The 22,403-nt window shown below is 43.2% G+C and overlaps 1 pseudogene; it reads right to left on the bottom strand.

The window, feature by feature from the left end:
- Nucleotides 1-286: 286 nt before the first annotated feature.
- Nucleotides 287-21,152, bottom strand: LOC141041287 (uncharacterized; annotated as a pseudogene).
- Nucleotides 21,153-22,403: the final 1,251 nt, after the last annotated feature.

Here is a 22,403-nt window from a genome sequence, read left to right as displayed (position 1 = left end):
GGCGTCGCCGGTGCGGCGCCCCCAACACCGTCCCACCGGATGCAGTGGCCCAGCCGCCAGAAGGTCATCGTCAGAGCGTCGAAGTCCCAAAGTATGGGACCGAGGGTCCGGAGGAAGTCGACGCCAAGGATGAAGTCGAAACTGCCCAAGTCAATGCCCGCACATTTGATGGAGAAGTGTTCATCGCCGACTGTGATGGGTACGTCTCGTGCGAGGCCATGACACCAGAGGCGATCGCCGTTTGCCACCATGACCCGAAGTTGCTCCCCGCCCGTCGGCTGAAGCGCTAAGCGACGCATGGTAGTCTTGGGCAGGAAGTTATGGTGGAGCCTGTATCCACCAAGGCCACCAAGTGCTCGCCGTGGATCAGCACCGGCAAGAGCATGGTCCACTTGTCGCGGATGCCAGCGAGCGCGTGGAGAGAGACCACTAGGGCCGTTGCCGGGGCAGCCGCGGGTGCGGTCTCAGCAGCCACTGGGGCCGCTAGGGCATCGGCCCCGTCGGCCAGGGCGTCGTCCTCGATGAAGTCGACCGTCCAAGTAGAAGAGGCGCGGGCAGACATGGCTCGGCGTATAGGGCTCATCATAGTTAAAGCAGAGGCCCTGGTGCCGCCGCTCCACCTGCTCCGCCGGAGAGAGACGCCGGAAGGGTCGCGTCGTGGCCGAGATAGTAGTCGCCGGGGCGGCCGGAGGTGGTCGGCCCGGCACAGGGGACGGTCGGGCGGCCTACCGGGCTCCTCGATCCGGGGCGGCCGGCTGCATGGCCTGGGCGCGAGCCTCGAAGGCGCGGGCGTAATACATGGCCGTCTGGAGATCCTGAGGGCCGCGGAGCTCCACGTCCACGCAGATGTGATCCGGAAGGCCACCGACAAAGAGGTCGGCGTGCTGCTGCGCCGTCAAGCCCGACACATGGCATGCCAGGGCCTGGACGCGATCGGCGAAGTCCTGCACCGTGGAGGTAAAGGGAAGGCGGCCGAGCTCCTCCAGGCGGCTCCCACGAACCGGAGGCCCAAAGCGAAGGAGGCAGAGCTCGCGGAAGCGCTCCCAAGGAGGCATGGCACCCTCGTCCAGCTCGAGAGCGTAATACCATGTCTGTGCCACGCCGCGGAGGTGGTAGGAGGCGAGCCAGGTACGCTCCGATGCGAGGGTGCGCTACCCGCGAAAGAACTGGCCGCACTGGTTGAGCCAGTTGAGGGGGTCCTCTGTGCCATCATATGTGGCGAAGTCAATCTTGGCGAACCGCGGTAGTGCCTGGGACGGAGCACCGTGTCGAGCTGGCTCGAAGGTGCGGAGCAACGAGGCGGGTGGCGCCTGGTCGGGGGACTCCGGGTAGGGACCCGCGGAGCCGGACGGCCTGCCGAACTGCGGAAACGAGGTCGGCTGCTCCGGAGCCGTGGTGTAGACCGGCGATTGATACGTCTCCAACGTATCTATAATTTATGAAGTATTCATGCTATTATATTACCCGTTTTGGATGTTTATGGGCTTTATTATACACATTTATATTATTTTTGGGACTAACCTATTAACCCAGAGCCTAGTGCCAGTTTTTGTTTTTTCCCTTGTTTCAGTGTTTCGCAGAAAAGGAATATCAAACGGTGTCCAAACAGAATGAAACCTTCGGAAGCGTGATTTTTGGAACGAACGTGATCCAGGAGACTTGGAGTTGAAGTCAGGGAAGCTTCGAGGTGGCCATGAGGCAGGGAGGTGCACCTGCCCCCGTGGGCGCGCCCCCCACCCTCGTGGGCCCCTCGTGGCTCCCCTGACCGACTTCTTTCGCCTATATATATCCATATACCCTAAAACCATCGGGGAGCAGAATAGATCGGGAGTTCCGCCGCCGCAAGCCTCTATAGCCACCAAAAACCAATCGGGGCTCTATTCCGGCACCCTGCCGGAGGGGAGAACCCTCACCGGTGGCCATCTTCATCATCCCGGCGCTATCCATCACAAGGAGGGAGTAGTTCACCCTCGGTGCTGAAGGTATGTACCAGTAGCTATGTGTTTGATTGATACGTCTCCAACGTATCTATAATTTTTTATTGTTCCATGCTATATTATATTCTGTTTTGGATGTTTAATGGGCTTTATTATACACTTTTATATTATTTTTGGGACTAACCTATTAACCGGAGGCCCAGCCCAAATTGCTGTTTTTTTGCCTATTTCAGTGTTTCACAAAAAAGAATATCAAGCGGAGTCCAAACGAAATGAAACCTTCGGGAACGTGATTTTTGGAACAAACGTGATCCAGAGGACTTGGAGTCTACGTAAAGCAATCAACGAGGAGGGCACGAGGTAGGGGGGCACGCCCACCTCCCCCAGGCCGCCCTCCACCCTCGTGGGCCCCTCGTTGCTCCACCAACGTACTTCTTCCTCCTATATATACCCATATACCCTGGAAACATCATATACGGAGCAAAAACCCTATTTCCACCGCCGCAACCTTCTATACCCGTGAGATCCCATCTTGGGGCCTTTTCCGGCGCTCCCCCAGAGGGGGCATTTATCACGGAGGGCTTCTACGTCAACACCATAGCCTCTCCGATGATGTGTGACTAGTTTACCTCAGACCTTCGGGTCCATAGTTATTAGCTAGATGGCTTCTTCTCTCTCTTTGGATCTCAATACAAAGTTTTCCTCGATCTTCTTGGAGATCTATTTGATGTAATCTTCTTTTGCGGTGTGTTTGTTGAGATCCGATGGATTGTGGGTTTATGATCAAGTTTATCTATGAACAATATTTGAATCGCGTCTGAATTCTTTTATGTATGATTGGTTATCTTTGCAAGTCTCTTCGAATTATCAGTTTGGTTTGGCCTAGTAGATTGATCTTTCTTGCAATGGGAGAAGTGCTTAGCTTTGGGTTCAATCTTGTGGTGTCCTTTCCCAGTGACAGCAGGGGCAGCAAGGCACATATTGTATTGTTGCCATCGAGGATAAAAAGATGGAGTTTATATCATATTGCATGAGTTTATCTCTCTACATCATGTCATGTTGCTTAAAGCATTACTCTGTTCTTATGAACTTAATACTCTAGATGCATGTTGGATAGCGGTCGATGTGTGGAGTAATAGTAGTAGATGCAGAATCGTTTCGGTCTACTTGTCGCGGACGTGATGCCTATATACATGATCATACCTAGATTTTCTCATAACTATGCTCAATTCTATCAATTGCTCGACAGTAATTAGTTTACCCACCGTAATACTTATGCTATCTTGAGAGAAGCCACTAGTGAAACCGATGGCCCCCGGGTCTATTTTCCATCATATTAATCTCCCGACAACAAGCTATTTCTGGCGCCGTTTATTTTACTTTGCATCTTTATTTACTCTTTATCATAAAAATACCAAAAATATTATCTTATCATCTCTATCAGATCTCACTCTCATAAGTGACCGTGAAGGGATTGACAACCCCTTTAACGCGTTGGTTGCGAGGTTCTTATTTGTTTGTGTAGGTGCGTGGGACTCGAGCGTGGTCTCCTACTGGATTGATACCTTGGTTCTCAAAAACCAAGGGAAATACTTACGCTACTTTACTGCATCACCCTTTCCTCTTCAAGGGAAAACCAACGCAGTGCTCAAGAGGTAGCAAGAAGGATTTCTGGCGCCGTTGCCGGGGAGTATACTCACAAGTCAAGACATACCAAGTACCCATCACAAACTCGTATCCCTCACATTACATTATTTGCCATTTGCCTCTCGTTTTCCTCTCCCCCACTTCACCCTTGCCGTTTTATTGCCCTCTCTTTTTCCGTTCGCCTCTTTTTCGCTTGCTTCTTGTTTGCTTGTGTGTTGGATTGCTTGCTTGCCACGATGGCTCAAGATAATACTAAATTGTGTGACTTTACCAATACCAACAACAATGATATTCTTAGCACTCCGATTGCTCCTCTTACCGATGCCGAATCTTGTGAAATTAATGCTGCTTTGTTGAATCTTGTCATGAAAGATCAATTCGCCGGCCTTCCTAGTGAAGATGCCGCTACCCATCTAAATAGCTTCGTTGATTTGTGTGATATGCAAAAGAAGAAAGATGTGGACAATGATATTGTTAAATTCAAGCTATTTCCTTTTTCGCTTAGAGATCGTGCTAAAGCTTGGTTTTCGTCTTTGCCTAAAACTAGTATTGATTCATGGAATAAGTGCAAAGATGCTTTTATCTCTAAGTATTTTCCTCCCGCTAAAATCATCTCTCTTAGAAACGATATCATGAATTTTAAGCAACTTGATCATGAACATGTTGCACAAGCTTGGGAGAGGATGAAATTAATGATACGTAATTGCCCTACACATGGTTTGAATCTTTGGATGATTATACAAAAAATTTATGCCGGATTGAATTTTGCTTCTAGAAATCTTTTAGATTCGGCCGCGGGAGGCACTTTTATGGAAATCACTTTAGGAGAAGCTACTAAACTCCTAGATAATATTATGGTTAATTATTCACAATGGCACACCGAAAGATCTACAAATAAAAAAGTGCATGCGATAGAAGAAATTAATGTTTTGAGTGGAAAGATGGATGAACTTATGAAATTATTTTCTACTAAAAGTGTTTCTTCTGATCCTAATGATATGCCTTTTTCTACTTTGATTGAGAATAATAATGAATCTATGGATGTGAATTTTGTTGGTAGGAATAATTTTGGTAACAATGTGTATAGAGGAAACTTTAATCCTAGGATGTTCCCTAGTAATTCCTCTAATAATTATGGTAATTCCTACAACAATTCTTTTGGAAATTTTAATAAGATGCCCTCTGAATTTGAGAATAGTGTTAAGGAGTTTATGAATTCGCAAAAGAATTTCAACGCTTTGCTTGAAGAAAATTGCTTAAGGTTGATGAATTGGCTAGGAACGTTGATAGAATTTCTCTTGATGTTGATTCTTTGAAACTTAGATCTATTCCACCTAAGCATGATATCAATGAGTCTCTGAAAGCCATGAGAATTTCCATTGATGAGTGCAAAGAAAGAACCGCTAGGATGCGTGCTAAGAAAGATTGCTTTGTAAAAGCGTGTTCTTCTAGTTTCTATGAGAATAAAGATGAAGATCTAAAAGTTATTGATGTGTCTCCTATTAAATATTTGTTTTGCAATATGAATCTTGATAATTATGGGACTGGAGATGAGTCACCTTTACCTAGAAGGCGTCCCAAAAATTCGGAGTTTTTAGATCTTGATGCAAAAATTTGTAAAAGTGGGATTGAATAGGTCAAAACTTTAGATATCAATGAACCCACTATTTTGGATTTCAAGGAATTTAATTATGATAATTGCTCTTTGATAGATTGTATTTTCGTGTTGCAATCCGTGCTAAATTCTCCTCATGCTTATAGTCAAAATAAAGCTTTTACTAAACATATCGTTGATGCTTTAATGCAATCTTATGAAGAAAAACTTGAGTTGGAAGTTTCTATCCCTAGAAAACCTTATGATGAGTGGGAACCTACTATTAAAATTAAAATTAAAGATCATGAATGCTATGCTTTGCGTGATTTGGGTGCTAGAGTTTCCACGATTCCAAAAACTTTATGTGATTTGCTAGGTTTCCTTGAATTTGATGATTGTTCTTCAAACATGCACCTTGCGGATTCCACTATTAAGAAACCTATGGGAAGAATTAATGATGTTCATATTGTTGCAAATAGGAACTATGTGCCCGTAGATTTCATTGTTCTTGACATAGATTGCAATCCTTCATGTCCTATTATTCTTGGTAGACCTTTCCTTAGAACGATTGGTGCAATTATTCATATGAAGGAAGGAAATATTAGATTCCAATTTCCGTTAAGGAAAGGCATGGAACACTTCCCTAGAAAGAAAATACAATTACCTTATGAATCTATTATGAGGTCCACTTATGGATTGCCTACCAAAGATGGCAATACTTAGATCTATACTTGCTTTTATGCATAGCTAGGGGCGTTAAACGATGGCGCTTGTTGGGAGGCAACCCAATTTTATTTTAGTTTTTGCTTTTTGCTTCTGTTTAGGAATAAATATTTGATCTAGCCTCAGGTTAGATTTTTTTATGTTTTAATTAGTGTTTATGCCAAGTGAAACCTATAGGATCTTCTTGGATGATAGTTATTTGATCTTGTTGAAAATTCCAGGAACTTTCTATTCACGAAAACAATTGTTAAAAATCACCAGAACGTGATAAAATATTGATTCCAATTGCAGTAGATCAATAAACAAATTTTCCAGGTCTTCCTATTTTGGTAGAAGTTTTTGAGTTCCAGAAGTTTGCGTTAGTTACAGATTACTACAGACAGTTCTGTTTTTGACAGATTCTGTTTTTCATGTGTTGTTTGCTTATTCTGATGAGTCTATGGTTAGTAAAATAGTTTATAAACCATAGAGAAGTTGGAATACAGTAAGTTTAACACCAATATAAATAAATAATAAGTTCAATACAGTACCTTGAAGTGGTGTTTTGTTTTCTTTCGCTAACGGAGCTCAGGAGATTTTCTGTTGAGTTTTGTGTTGTGAAGTTTTCAAGTTTTGGGTAAAGATTTGATGGATTATGGAACAAGGAGTGGCAAGAGCCTAAGCTTGGGGATGCCCATGGCACCCCAATGTAATCTAAGGACACCAAAAAGCCAAAGCTTGGGGATGCCCCGGAAGGCATCCCCTCTTTCGTCTTCGTCCATCGGTAACTTTACTTGGAGCTATATTTTTATTCACCACATGATATGTGTTTTGCTTGGAGCGTCTTGTATGATTTGAGTCTTTGATTTTTAGTTTACCACAATCATCCTTTCTGTACACACCTTTTGAGAGAGACACACATGATTCGGAATTTATTAGAATACTCTATGTGCTTCACTTATATCTTTTGAGCTATATAGTTTTTGCTCTAGTGCTTCACTTATATCTTTTAGAGCACGGCGGTGGTTTTTTATAGAAACTATTGTTCTCTCATGCTTCACTTATATTATTTTGAGAGTCCTACAAAACAGCATGGTAATTTGCTTAAGTTGAGAAATTAGTCCTAAAGTGATAGGCATCCAAGATTAGTAAAAACTTTCTTATAAGTGCGTTGAATACTATGAGAAGTTTGATGCTTGATCATTGTTTTGAGATATTAAGATGGTGATATAAGAGTCATGCTAGTTGAGTAGTTGTGAATTTGAGAAATACTTGTGTTAAAGTTTGTGATTCCCGTAGCATGCACGTATGGTGAACCGTTATGTGATGAAGTCGGAGCAAGATTTATTTATTGATTGTCTTCCTTATGAGTGGCGGTCGGGGACGAGCGATGGTCTTTTCATACCAATCTATCCCCCTAGGAGCATGCGCATAATACTTTGTTTCGATAACTAATAGATTTTTGCAACAAGTATATGAGTTCTTTATGACTAATGTTGAGTCCATGGATTATACGCACTCTCACCTTTCCACCATTGCTAGCCTCTTTAATACCGCGCACTTTTCGCCGGTATCATACACCCACCATATACCTTCCTCAAAACAGCCACCATACCTACCTATTATGGCATTTCCATAGCCATTCTGAGATATATTGCCATGCAACTTACCACCATTCCGTTTGCTACGACACGCTTCATCATTGTCATATTGCTTTGCATGATCATGTAGTTGACATCGTATTTGTGGCAAAGCCACCGTTCATAATTTTTATACATGTCACTCTTGATTCATTGCATATCCCGGTACTCCGCCGGAGGCATTCACATAGAGTCATATTTTTGTTCTAAGTATTGAGTTGTAATTCTTGAGTTGTAAGTAAATAAAAGTGTGATGATCATCATTATTGGAGCATTGTCCCAAGTGAGGAAAGGATGATGGAGACTATGATTCCCCCACAAGTCGGGATGAGACTCCAGACGAAAAAAAGAAAGAGGCCATAAAAAGAGAAAAGGCCCAAACAAAAAAATGAGAGAAAAAGAGAGAAGGGACAATGTTACTATCCTTTTACCACACTTGTGCTTCAAAAGTAGCACCATGATCTTCATGATAGAGAGTATCCTATGTTATCACTTTCATATACTAGTGGGAATTTTACATTATAGAACTTGGCTTGTATATTCCAATGATGGGCTTCCTCAAAATTCCCTAGGTCTTCGTGAGCAAGCGAGTTGGATGCACACCCACTTAGTTTCTTTTGTTGAGCTTTCATACACTTATAAGCTCTAGTGCATCCGTTGCATGGCAATCCCTACTCACTCACATTGATATCTATTGATGGGCATCTCCATAGCCCGTTGATACGCCTAGTTGATGTGAGACTATCTTCTCCTTTTTTGTCTTCTCTACAACCACCATTCTATTCCACATATAGTGCTATGTCCATGGCTCACGCTCATGTATTGCGTGAAGATTGAAAAAGTCTGAGAACATCAAAAGTATGAAACAATTGTTTGGCTTGTCATCGGGGTTGTGCATGATTAAATACTTTGTGTGATGAAGATAGAGCATAGCTAGACTATATGATTTTGTAGGGATAACTTTCTTTGGCCATGTTATTTTGAGAAGACATGATTGCTTAGTTAGTATGCTTGAAGTATTATTATTTTTATGTCAATATTAGACTTTTATCTTGAATCTTTCGGATCTGAATATTCCTACCACAAATAAGACAATTACATTGAAAATTATGCTAAGTAGCATTCCACATCAAAAATTCTGTTTTTATCATTTACCTACTCGAGGACGAGCAGGAATCAAGCTTGGGGATGCTTGATACGTCTCCAACGTATCTATAATTTTTTATTGTTCCATGCTATATTATATTCTGTTTTGGATGTTTAATGGGCTTTATTATACACTTCTATATTATTTTTGGGACTAACCTATTAACCGGAGGTGAAGGAAATATGCCCTAGAGGCAATAATAAAGTTATTATTTATTTCCTTATATCATGATAAATGTTTATTATTCATGCTAGAATTGTATTAACCGGAAACATAATACATGTGTGAATACATAGACAAACAGAGTGTCACTAGTATGCCTCTACTTGACTAGCTCGTTAATTAAAGATGGTTATGTTTCCTAACCATGGACATGAGCTGTCATTTGATTAACGGGATCACATCATTAGGAGAATGATGTGATTGACTTGACCCATTCCGTTAGCTTAGCACTCGATCGTTTAGTATTCTGCTATTGCTTTCTTCATGACTTATACATGTTCCTATGACTATGAGATTATGCAACTCCCGTTTACCGGACGAACACTTTGTGTGCTACCAAATGTCACAACGTAACTGGGTGATTATAAAGGTGCTCTACAGGTGTCTCCGAAGGTACTTGTTGGGTTGGCGTATTTCGAGATTAGGATTTGTCACTCCGATTGTCGGAGAGGTATCTCTGGACCCACTCAGTAATGCACATCACTATAAGCCTTGCAAGCATTGTAACTAATGAGTTAGTTGCGGGATGATGTATTACGGAACGAGTAAAGAGACTTGCCGGAAACGAGATTGAACTAGGTATTGAGATACCGACGATCGAATCTCGGGCAAGTAACATACCGATGACAAAGGGAACAACGTATGTTGTTATGCGGTTTGACCGATAAGGATCTTCGTAGAATATGTGGGAGCCAATATGAGCATCCAGGTTCCGCTATTGGTTATTGACCGGAGACGTGTCTCGGTCATGTCTACATTGTTCTAGAACCCGTAGGTCCGCACGCTTAAAGTTTGATGACGGTTATATTATGAGTTTATGTGTTTTGATGTACCGAAGGTAGGTCGGAGTCCCGGATCAGATCGGGGACATGACGAGGAGTCTCAAAATGGTCGAGATGTAAAGATCGATATATTGGACGACTATATTCGTAGACCAGAAAGGCTCCGAGTGATTCGGGTATTTTTTGGAGTACCGGAGAGTTACGGGAATTCGCCGAGGAGTATATGGGCCTTATTGGGCTTTAGGGGAAAGAGAGAGGAGAGGCTATGCGCCCCCCAAGGCCTAGTCCGAATTGGACTAGGGGGAGGGGCTGCGCCCCCTCCTTCCTTCTCTTCTCTCTCCCCTTTCCTTGACTCCTACTCCTACTACTTGGAAGGGGGGAATCCTACTCCCGGTGGGAGTAGGACTCCTCCTGGCCGGCCGCCTCTCCCTCCCTTGCTCCTTTATGTACGGGGGCAGGGGCACCCGATAGACACAACAATTGATCTCTTGATCTCTTAGTCGTGTGTGGTGCCCCCCTCCACCATAATCCACCTCGATAATATCGTAGCGGTGCTTAGGCGAAGCCCTGCGTCGGTAGAACATCATCATCGTCACCACGCTATCATGCTGACGGAACTCTCCATCAAAGCTCGGCTGGATCGGAGTTCGAGGGACGTCATCGAGCTGAACGTGTGCTGAACTCGGAGGTGCCGTGCGTTCGGTACTTGATCGGTTGGATCGTGTAGACGTACGACTACATCAACCGCGTTGTGCAAACGCTTCCGCTTTCGGTCTACGAGGGTACGTGGACACACTCTCCCCTCTCGTTGCTATGCATCACCATGATCTCGTGTGTGCATAGGAATTTTTTTGAAATTACTACGTTCCCCAACAGTGGCATCCGAGCCAGGTTTTATGCGTAGATGTCATATGCACGAGTAGAACACAAGTGAGTATTGGGCGATATAAGTCATACTGCTTACCAGCATGTCATACTTTGGTTCGGCAGTAATGTTGGATGAAGCGGCCCCGGACCGACATTACGCGTACGCTTACGCGAGACTAGTTTTACCGCCGTGCTATGCACACAGGTGACTAGCGGGTGTCAGTTTCTCCAACTTTAGTTGAACTGAGTGTGGCTACGCCCGGTTCTTGCGAAGGTTAAAACAGCACCAACTTGACAAACTATCGTTGTGGTTTTGATGCGTAGGTAAGAACGGTTCTTGCTCAGCCCGTAGCGGCCACGTAAAACTTGCAACAACAAAGTAGAGGACGTCTAACTTGTTTTTGCAGGGCATGTTGTGATGTGATATGGTCAATGCATGATACTATATTTTATTGTATGAGATGATCATGTTTTGTAACCGAGTTATCGGCAACTGGCAGGAGCCATATGGTTGTCGCTTTATTGTATGCAATGCAATCGCCCTGTAATTGCTTTACTTTATCACTAAGCAGTAGCGATAGTCGTAGAAGCAATAGTTGGCGAGATGACAACGATGCTACGATGGAGAACAAGGTGTCGCGCCGGTGACGATGGTAATCATGACGGTGCTTCAGAGATGGAGATCACAAGCACAAGATGATGATGGCCATATCATATCACTTATATTGATTGCATGTGATGTTTATCTTTTATGCATCTTATTCTACTTAGATCGACGGTAGCATTATAAGATGATCTCTCACTAAATTATCAAGGTATAAGTGTTCTCCCTGAGTATGCACCGTTGCGAAAGTTCTTCGTGCTGAGACACCACGTGATGATCGGGTGTGATAGGTTCTACGTTCAAATACAACGGGTGCAAAATAGTTGCACACGTGGAATACTTAGGTTAAACTTGACGAGCCTAGCATATAACAGATATGGCCTCGGAACACTGAGATCGAAAGGTCGAGCGTGAATCATATAGTAGATATGATCAACATAGTGATGTTCACCATTGAAACTACTCCATCTCACGTGATGATCGGACATGGTTTAGTTGGTATGGATCACGTGATCACTTAGAGGATTAGAGGGATGTCTATCTAAGTGGGAGTTCTTAAGTAATATGATTAATTGAACTTTAATTTATCATGAATTTAGTCCTGGTAGTATTAGCATATCTATGTTGTAGATCAATAGCTCGCGATGTTGTTCCCCGTTTAATTTTTATATGTTCCTAGAGAAAACTAAGTTGAAAGATGTTAGTAGCAATGATGCGGATTGGATCCTTGATCTGAGGTTTATCCTCATTGCTGCACAGAAGTATTATGTCCTTGATGCACCGCAAGGTGACAGACCTATTGCAGGAGCAGATGCAGACGTTATGAACGTTTTGACAAAAGCTCGGTATGATGACTACTTGATAGTTAAGTGCACCATGCTTTACGGCTTAGAACCGGGACTTCAAAAATGTTTTGAACGCCACGGAGCATATAAGATGTTCCAAGAGTTGAAATTGGTATTTCATACTCATGCCCGTGTCGAGAGGTATGAGACCTCTGACAGTACTTTGCCTACAAGATGGAGGAGAATAGCTCAAGCTGTGAGCATGTGCTCAGATTGTCTGGGTACTACAATCGCTTGAATCAAATGCGAGTTAATCTTCCAGATAAAATAGTGATTGACAGAATTCTCTAGTCACCATCACCAAGTTAGTAGAACTTTGTGATGAACTATAATATGCAAGGGATGACGAAAACAATTCCCAAGCTCTTCGCGATGCTAAAATCAGCGAAGGTAGAAATCAAGAAAAACATCAAGTGTTGATGGTTGACAAGACCACTATTTTCAAGAGAAAGGGCAAAGGGAAGAAGGGGAACTTCAAGAAGAATGGCAAGCGAGTTGCTGCTCAAGTGAAGAAGCCCAAGTCTGGACCTAAGCCTGAGACTAAGTGCTTCTACTGCAAACAGACTGGTCACTAGAAGCGGAACCACCCCAAGTATTTGGCGGATAAGAAGGATGGCAAAGTGAACAAGCTATATTTGATACATGTTACTGATGTGTACCTTACTAGTGTTTATAGTATCCCCTGGGTATTTGATACTTGTTCGGTTGCTAAAAATTAGTAACTCGGAACAGGAGTTACAGGATAAACAGAGACTAGTTGAGGGTGAAGTGACGATGTGTGTTGGAAGTGGTTCCAAGATTGATATGATCATCATCGCACACTCCCTATACTTTCGGGATTAGTGTTGAACCTAAATAAGTGTTATTTGGTGTTTGCATTGAGCATAAATATGATTTGATCATGTTTATTGCAATACGGTTATTCATTTAAGTTAGAGAACAATTGTTGTTCTGTTTACATGAATAAAACCTTCTATGGTCATACACACCAACGAATATGGTTTGTTGGATCTCGATCGTAGTGATACACATATTCATAATATTGAAGCCAAAAAGATGCAAAGTTAATAATGATAGTGCAACTTATTTGTGGCACTGCCATTTAGGTCATATTGGTGTAAAGCGCATGAAGAAACTCCATGCTGATGGGCTTTTGGAATCACTTGATTATGAATCACTTGATGCTTGCGAACCATGCCTCTTGGGCAAGATGACTAAAACACCGTTCTCCGGAACAATGGAGCAAGCAACAGATTTGTTGGAAATCATACATACTGATGTATGTGGTCCGATGAATATTGAGGCTCGCAGCGGGTATCATTATTTTCTGACATTCACAGATGATTTGAGCAGATATGGGTATATCTACTTAATGAAACAGAAGTCTGAAACATTTGAAAAGTTCATATAATTTCAGAGTGAAGTGGAAAATCATCGTAACAAGAAAATAAAGTTTCTACGATCTGATCGTGGAGAAGAATATTTGAGTTACGAGTTGGTCTTCATTTGAAACAATGCGGAATAGTTTCGCAACTCACGCCACCTGGAACACCACAGCGTAATGGTGTGTCCGAACGTCATAACCGTACTTTATTGGATATAGTGCAGTCTATGATGTTTCTTACCGATTTACCACTATAGTTTTGGGGTTATACATTAGAGACAGCTGCATTCACGTAAAAAAGGGCACCATCTAAATTCGTTTTGAGACGACACCGTATGAACTGTGGTTTGGCAAGAAACCAAAGTTGTCGTTTCTTAAAGTTTGGGGTTGCGATGCTTATAAGAAAAAGTTTCATCTTGATAAGCTCAAACCCAAATCAGAGAAATGTGTCTTCATAGGATACCCAAAGGAGATAGTTGGGTACACCTTCTATCATAGATCCGAAGGCAAGATATTCGTTGCTAAGAATGGATCCTTTCTAGAGAAGGAGTTTCTCTCGAAAGAAGTGAGTGGGAGGAAAGTAGAACTTGATGAGGTAACTGTACCTACTCCCTTATTGGAAAGTAGTTCATCACAGAAATCTGTTCCTGTGACTACTACACCAATATTGAGGAAGCTAATGATGATGATCATGTAACTTTAGATCAAGTTACTACCGAACCTCATAGGTAAACCAGAGTCTGATCCGCACCAGAGTGGTATGGTAATCCTGTTCTGGAGGTCATGTTACTTGACCATGATGAACCTACGAACTATGAGGAAGCGATGGTGAGCCCAGATTCCGCAAAATGGCTTGAGGCCATGAAATCTGAGATGGGATCCATGTATAAGAACAAAGTGTGGACTTTGGTTGACTTGCCCGATGATCGGCAGACCATCAAGAATAAATGGATCTTCAAGAGGAAGACGGACGCTGATAGTAGTGTTACTATCTACAAAGCTAGAATTGTCGCAAAAGGTTTTTCGACAAGTTCAAGGTGTTGACTACGATGAGAGTTTCTCACTCGTATCAATGCTTAAGTCTGTCCGAATCATGTTAGCAATTGCCGCATTTTATGAAATCTGCCAAATGGATAAACAAAACTGCATTCCTTAATGGATTTATTAAAGAAGAGTTGTATATGATGCAACCAAAAGGTTTTGTCCATCCTAAAGGTGCTAACAAAATATGCAAGCTCCAGCGATCCATCTATGGACTGGTGCAAGCATCACGGAGTTGGAATATACACTTTGATAAGTTGATCAAAGGATATAGTTTTATACGGACTTGCGGTGAAGCCTGTATTTACAAGAAAGTGAGTGGGAGCACTACAACATTTCTGATAAGTATATGTGAATGACATATTGTTGATCGGAAATAATGTAGAATTATTCTGCAAAGCATATAAAGGAGTGTTTGAAAGGAGTTTTTCAAAGAAAGACCTCGATGAAGCTGCTTACATATTGAGCATCAAGATCTATAGAGATAGATCAAGACGCTTGATAAGTTTTCTCAATGAGTACATACCTTGACAAGTTTTTGAAGTAGTTCAAAATGGAACAGTCAAAGAAAGAGTTATTGCCTGTGTTACAAGGTGTGAAATTGAGTAAGACTCAAAGCCCGACCACGGCAGAAGATAGAAAGAGAATGAAAGTCATTCCCTATGCCGTGGCCATAGGTTCTATAAAGTATGCCATGCTGTGTACCAGATCTATTGTATAGCCTACACTGATTTTTGCAAGGGAGTACAATAGTGATCTAGGAGTAGATCACTGGACAGCGGTCAAAATTATCCTTAGTGGAATAAGGATATGTTTCTCAATTATGGAGGTGACAAAAAGGTTTATCGTAAAGGGTTACGTCGATGCAAATTTTGATACTGATCCAGATGACTATAAGTCTCAATCTGGATACATATTGAAAGTGGGAGCAATTAGCTAGAGTAGCTTCATGCAGAGCATTGTTGACATAGAAATTTGCAAAATACATACGGATCTGAATGTGGCAGACCCGTTGACTAAACTTCTCTCACAAGCAAAACATGATCACACCTTCGTACTCTTTGGGTGTTAATCACATAGCGATGTGAACTAGATTATTGACTCTAGTAAACCCTTTGGGTGTTGGTCACATGACGATGTGAACTATGGGTGTTAATCACATGGTGATGTGAACTATTGGTATTAAATCACATGGTGATGTGAACTAGATTATTGACTCTAGTGCAAGTGGGAGACTGAAGGAAATATGCCCTAGAGGCAATAATAAAGTTATTATTTATTTCCGTATATCATGATAAATGTTTATTATTCATGCTAGAATTGTATTAACCGGAAACATAATACATGTGTGAATACATAGACAAACAGAGTGTCACTAGTATGCCTCTACTTGACTAGCTCATTAATTAAAGATGGTTATGTTTCCTAACCATAGACATGAGTTGTCATTTGATTAACGGGATCACATCATTAGGAGAATGATGTGATTGACTTGACCCATTCCGTTAGCTTAGCACTCGATCGTTTAGTATTCTGCTATTGCTTTCTTCATGACTTATACATGTTCCTATGACTATGAGATTATGCAACTCCCGTTTACCGGACGAACACTTTGTGTGCTACCAAACGTCACAACGTAACTGGGTGATTATAAAGGTTCTCTACAGGTGTCTCCGAAGGTACTTGTTGGGTTGGCGTATTTCGAGATTAGGATTTGTCACTCCGATTGTCGGAGAGGTATCGCTGGGCCCACTCAGTAATTCACATCAGTATAGGCCTTGCAAGCATTGTAAATAATGAGTTAGTTGCGGGATGATGTATTACGGAATGAGTAAAGAGACTTGCCGGTAACGAGATTGAACTAAGTATTGAGATACCGACGATCGAATCTCGGTCAAGTAACATACCGATGACAAAGGGAATAACGTATGTTGTTATGGGGTTTGACCGATAAAGATCTTCGTAGAATATGTCGGAGCCAATTTGAGCATCCAGGTTCCGCTATTGGTTATTGACCGAAGACGTGTCTCGGTCATGTCTACATTGTTCTCGAACCCGTAGGGTCCGCACGGTTAAAGTTCGATGACGGTTATATTATGAGTTTATGTGTTTTGATGTACCGAAGGTAGTTCGGAGTCCCGGATGAGATCGGGGACATGACGAGGAGTCTCAAAATGGTCGAGACATAAAGATCGATATATTGGACGACTATATTCGGACACCGGAAAGGCTCCGAGTGATTCGGGTATTTTTCGGAGTACCGGAGAGTTACGGGAATTCGCCAGGGAGTATATGGGCCTTATTGGGCTTTAGGGGAAAGAGAGAGGAGAGGCTGCGCCCCCCCCCCCCAAGGCCTAGTCCGAATTGGACTAGGGGGAGGGGCTGCGCCCCCTCCTTCCTTCTCTTCTCTCTCCCCTTTCCTTGACTCCTACTCCTACTACTTGGAAGGGGGGAATCCTACTCCCGGTGAGAGTAGGACTCCTCCTGGCGTGCCTCCTCCTGGCCGGCCGCCTCTCCCTCCCTTGCTCCTTTATATACGGGGGCAGGGGGCACCCCATAGACAGAACAATTGATCTCTTGATCTCTTAGCCGTGTACGGTGCCCCCCTTCACCATAATCCACCTCGATAATATCGTAGCGGTGCTTAGGCGAAGCCCTGCGTCGCTAGAACATCATCATCGTCACCACGCTGTCGTGCTCACGAAACTCTCCCTCAAAGCTCGGCTGGATCGGAGTTCGAGGGACGTCATCGAGCTGAACGTGTGCTGAACTCGGAGGTGCCGTGCGTTCGGTACTTGATCGGTCGGATCGTGAAGACGTACGACTACATCAACCGCGTTGTGCTAACGCTTCCGCTTTCGGTCTACAAGGGTACGTGGACACACTCTCCCCTATCGTTGCTATGCATCACCATGATCATGTGTGCGCGTAGGAAATTTTTTGAAATTACTACGTTCCCCAACAGGAGGCCCAGCCCAAATTGCTGTTTTTTTGCCTATTTCAGTGTTTCGCAGAAAAAGAATATCAAACGAAGTCCAAACGGAATGAAACCTTCGGGAACATGATTTTCGGAACAAACGTGATCCAGAGGACTTAGAGTCTACGTAAAGCAATCAACGAGGTGGGCACGAGGTAGGGGGGCGCGCCCACCTCCCCCAGGCGCGCCCTCCACCCTCGTGGGCCCCTCGTTGCTCCACCGACGTACTTCTTCCTCCTATATATACACATATACCCTGGAAACATCATATACGGAGCAAAAACCCTATTTCCACCGCCGCAACCTTCTGTACCCGTGAGATCCTATCTTGGGGCCTTTTCCGGCGCTCCGCCGGAGGGGGCATTGATCACGGAGGGCTTCTAAATCAACACCATAGCCTCTCCGATGAAGTGTGAGTAGTTTACCTCAGACCTTCGGGTCCATAGTTATTAGCTAGATGGCTTCTTCTCTCTCTTTGGATCTCAATACAATGTTCCCCCCTCTCTTGTGGAGATCTATTCGATGTAATATGCTTTTGCGGTGTGTTTGTTGAGGCCGATGAATTGTGGGTTTATGATCAAGATTATCTATGAACAATATTTGAATCTTCTCTGAATTCTTTTATGTATGATTGGTTATCTTTGCAAGTCTCTTCAAATTATCAGTTTGGTTTGGCCTACTAGATTGATCTTACTTGCAATGGGAGAAGTGCTTAGCTTTGGGTTCAATCCTGCGGTGTCCTTTCCCAGTGACAGCAGGGGCAGCAAGGCACGTGTTGTATTGTTGCCATCGAGGATAAAAAGATGGGGTTTATATCATATTGCATGAGTTTATCCCTCTACATCATGTCATCTTGCTTAAAGCGTTACTCAGTTCTTATGAACTTAATACACTAGATGCATGCTGGATAGTGGTCGATGTGTGGAGTAATAGTAGTAGATGCATAATCGTTTCGGTCTACTTGTCACGGACGTGATGCCTATATACATGATCATACCTAGATATTCTCATAACTATGCTCAATTCTATCAATTGCTCGACAGTAATTTGTTCACCCACCGTAATACTTATGCTATCTTGAGAGAAGCCACTAGTGCAACCTATGGCCCCGGGGTCTATTTTCCATCATATTAATCTTCCGTTATTTCTATTACTGTTTACTTGCTTTCTTTACTTTTACTCTTTATCATAAAAATACCAAATATATTATCTTATCATCTCTATCAGATCTCACTCTCGTAAGTGATCGTGAAGGGATTGACAACCCCTTTATCGCGTTGGTTGCGAGGTTTATTTGTTTGTGTAGGTGCAAGGGACTTGAGCGTGACCTTCTACTGGATTGATACCTTGGTTCTCAAAAACTGAGGGAAATACTTATGCTACTTTACTGCATCACCCTTTCCTCTTCAAGGAAAAACCAACGCAGTGCTCAAGAGGTAGCAAGCTGCCGCAGCTATGGTGCGTAGCGGTACGAGTCGAGCTCGTACAGGAGGTACAGGAGGAGGCAAGCGATATAAATATGGTCCAAGCCTCACTCCTCTTCCTCAGAGGCCTTACGACATGACCGTGGAGCAAAATGCAGCCATAGTGCAGGCCCAACTGGACGCCCATTTTGGACCGAAACCGGCACCGCCGCCAAGGGAGAAAGTGCTTGAGGAAAAGATTGACCACTTCATTCGTATGGCTAGACCACCAGCTCCCAAGCCTATTGACTCAGACTATGAGCGCCAAATCAGGAAGGCACATCGAGCACGACTACAGAAGGAAGCGAGCTCGAGCTCGAGCCAACAAGCAGCTGGCAAAAAATGCGGGAAAACCGTTCCCCAGCTGGGAGAACAGGCGGCGCAATCGATCCCCCGCTTGTTGTGCCAACAACACATGAGAGTACGGGTGCCCTATATTATTGTGGGAAAACCGTTCCCCAGCTGAACAATTTGGTAATAACCGAGGAGCATATAAGCCAGGCTAAAATGCTCAATATCAATGTTGGACAACTCCTCAAGATCGAGCCCATGTTCTTGCTTAGAGAGGGGGAAATAAAACGGAAATATGTCCGGGGCCAACCTTTGGTCGAGCCCGAGGAGGTCAAGAACCTCCCAACGAGAATGTATGAATTGCATCAGTGGTACATGAACATTACCAAGAATTCCAATCGAGAGTCCCTCATGGTGAAAGTCAAGGAAGAGCATTACTTCCATGAGCTAGCTCTGTCCGTTGAGTATTCATAACTATTTCGGTTATTCAATCAAGATGCACTCGACAAATCTATCGTCAGTTGCTATTGTCTGTAAGATTTCTTTCTGTAATTTAAGTCTCAAGCTAGCTTTAGTGCTCATTGATCGATCATTACTTGTAATTATCCTCACTATATTCTTTTCTATGGTATTATGCAGGATGAAGATCTATGAAATGAAAAAAGCTGGATGCTATGGCATTGGGTTCATTGACCCAAATACCGTTAATGAATACACATGGAAATTGGAATGGTATCGACAAGATGTACAGAATAAAATGCTAGAGTTCTTGAAGCGCCTCAATACCAATGAAGATATACTACTTCCTTACAACTTCCTGTGAGTCACACTGTCTTGTACTACAAATTCTGTTTTTGCTTACTAGCTAGCTAGATGTTAATAATTAAGTGTATAGGGTTTAGGGTAGTTGATTAGTGTTATGCACATGCCCGCTTAATTAAGACATGCAGACGTGTGCGCATGCAATTTTCACTGGATCTTGTTAGACATTAAAGTTGAAGAAGGAAAAGTTGAAGTACTGGACTCACTACTTTAAAAAGAAAGTGACTACACCATCTTGAAGGGGATAGTCAACAGGTAATTTCAATCATTATTAACTATATCTCGGCCTATTTAGTTCGTCATTTCCTGATATGAACTATTTAATAACCCCTTTATTAATTTTCTTTGCCGGCGGGCAGGGCTTGGGCAAAGTTCATCAAGGTGACTCCAGGAAAATGGGCAGAAAAGCTGTTTTGGTATCGACCCAAGGTAAGTAATTAAGTAGTACTAGCTAGCTAGCTACCATCTCTTTAATTCTTGTTTCAATACCATTAATTAATTATCATGCTTGATTAATTATTAGGTGATTAAATTCAATTCTCGTAAAGGCCCTGAAGCAGGCGCCGGGGACTAATGTGTGCATTCTACGTTTGCGATAACATTCACATGATGGCGTCCGAAAGGAGCAGATCTGATAGACAGCAATGGGTACGTTTCAAATAACACTATTCACAATTTTTACATGGTTATCAATATCTAGTCACACAACTAATACACATGCATGCATATTGATCTCCTTCTTAACAGTTCCATGACGTGCGGGAGAAGCTCCTACCAACGGAGCGCATACGAGCACTTCAAGAGGAAATAGCGGGATTTTTGCTCGACCAGGTCATAAATCCCAAAGGAGAATACTATTTTTTTTACTATATAAAGGAGAATACTATTACCCGCTACCGCCCCCATGAACCACTTGTCATCGTGCTCCGAAGGCACCAAGGCAACATGTAGGAGAAATTGTATATATACCTAATTGTATAAATATATACATGCATGTGTATGTGTGAATAATGGTGGTTGTGGTACATTCGATGATATATATATATATATACACACATACGAAAAATGTATTTGGCAACCTGTGCCCTATTGCAAAATCGCCTCACCACCTGGATGACGTTAATTTCAAATCTGACAGACGCGAAACGTTCCAGCGAGTAGTTTCGATTTCTCTGTCGCTGGTGCATGGGCCATCTCTCTGTCGCCCGCTTCGCTCGAACCGTCTCCCACGTTCTGCGATTGACTTAACTATCCTCTCCCCCACCACTCGCCTCATTTACTCTCTGTAACGGCACGCCCACTTCTCTGTCACTCCGCGCGCTCTCTCTCCGTCGACGGCGAGCGGCGGCGGCTTCTCCGGCCGCTCGGCGCTGGTCTTCTGTTCCACCGGTGAGTATCGACTCAATCGCCCTCACATCCAGTAGTTCGTGCGCCTCAATTCGTCTGTAACCGCGCGCCCGCTTCTATGTCGCTCCGCCCCCGCTCTCTCTCCGTCTATGGCGAGCGGCGACGCCTTCTCCGGCCGATTCTCGGCGCTAGTATTCTGTTCCACCGGTGAGTATCAGCTCAATCGCCCTCACATCCGCCCCCAGTAGTTAGTGCTCTGTTTCTCGACGCCATTATTGGCGGGATGTTCGTCGGGGTGGTCACATGTTAGAACAGACGAGAAATGCGCCCAATGCGTTCAATTCACGGTGCAGATGCTATTTGGTAGGCCCTGTTTCGCATGCACATCGTTCCAGTGATTAATTTGCCGTTTTCGATTTCGTGGCTAGTTGCCATAATTTTTGAACTGATCCCCTCTGCTACACGGCTCGATTCTGATTCCTAGGGTTTTCTCTAGATGCAAAACCATTATGTATACATTCATGATTCGCCATCAGTGATGTATCCGTTCATGATTCTAATTTCTAGGGTTTTCTCTAAATGCTACACGGCTTGATTTCCATGATTTTTGTTAGCACTCTCAGCGGTGTCTCGTTTCATGATGCATTTTGTGTTTCTAACTGATGGATGTGCCATCATTTAACTCACATGAACTTTGATTGTGAATATTACCATCAGTGGTGTGAATAATTTATCAGGAGTCCACTGTAAAATTTATCATGTCACTGAATTCTTAGTTCTGTGATGTCCAATGTATGTGTTTGTGTGTAAGCTGTTGCCATCCCTAATTTGCATAAGTTATCTTGCCCGATACATACATTTTATTGGTGTATTATAAGCAAACAAAAATTCAGGTATTCAATATCTAGTAGAAGCACATATGTCCTTGTCATTCTCTGTTGTGGATGAGTTATCTTGTTGTATGTTCATAAGTTACCAACGTATCATAACAATATGTGTGTGACTATTAATCCAACAGCTGTGCATCCTTTATGCTCACTTTTTTCTCTTTGTTATTCTTGTGTGTCAGGTCACAATGCCAAGGAAGCGCA

Source organism: Aegilops tauschii, chromosome 2 (assembly GCF_002575655.3).
Source record: "Aegilops tauschii subsp. strangulata cultivar AL8/78 chromosome 2, Aet v6.0, whole genome shotgun sequence".
Classification (NCBI taxonomy): Eukaryota; Viridiplantae; Streptophyta; class Magnoliopsida; order Poales; family Poaceae; genus Aegilops; species Aegilops tauschii.
The sequence above is the reverse complement of the archived record's forward strand: the minus strand, read 5'-3'. Positions and strand labels throughout refer to the sequence as shown.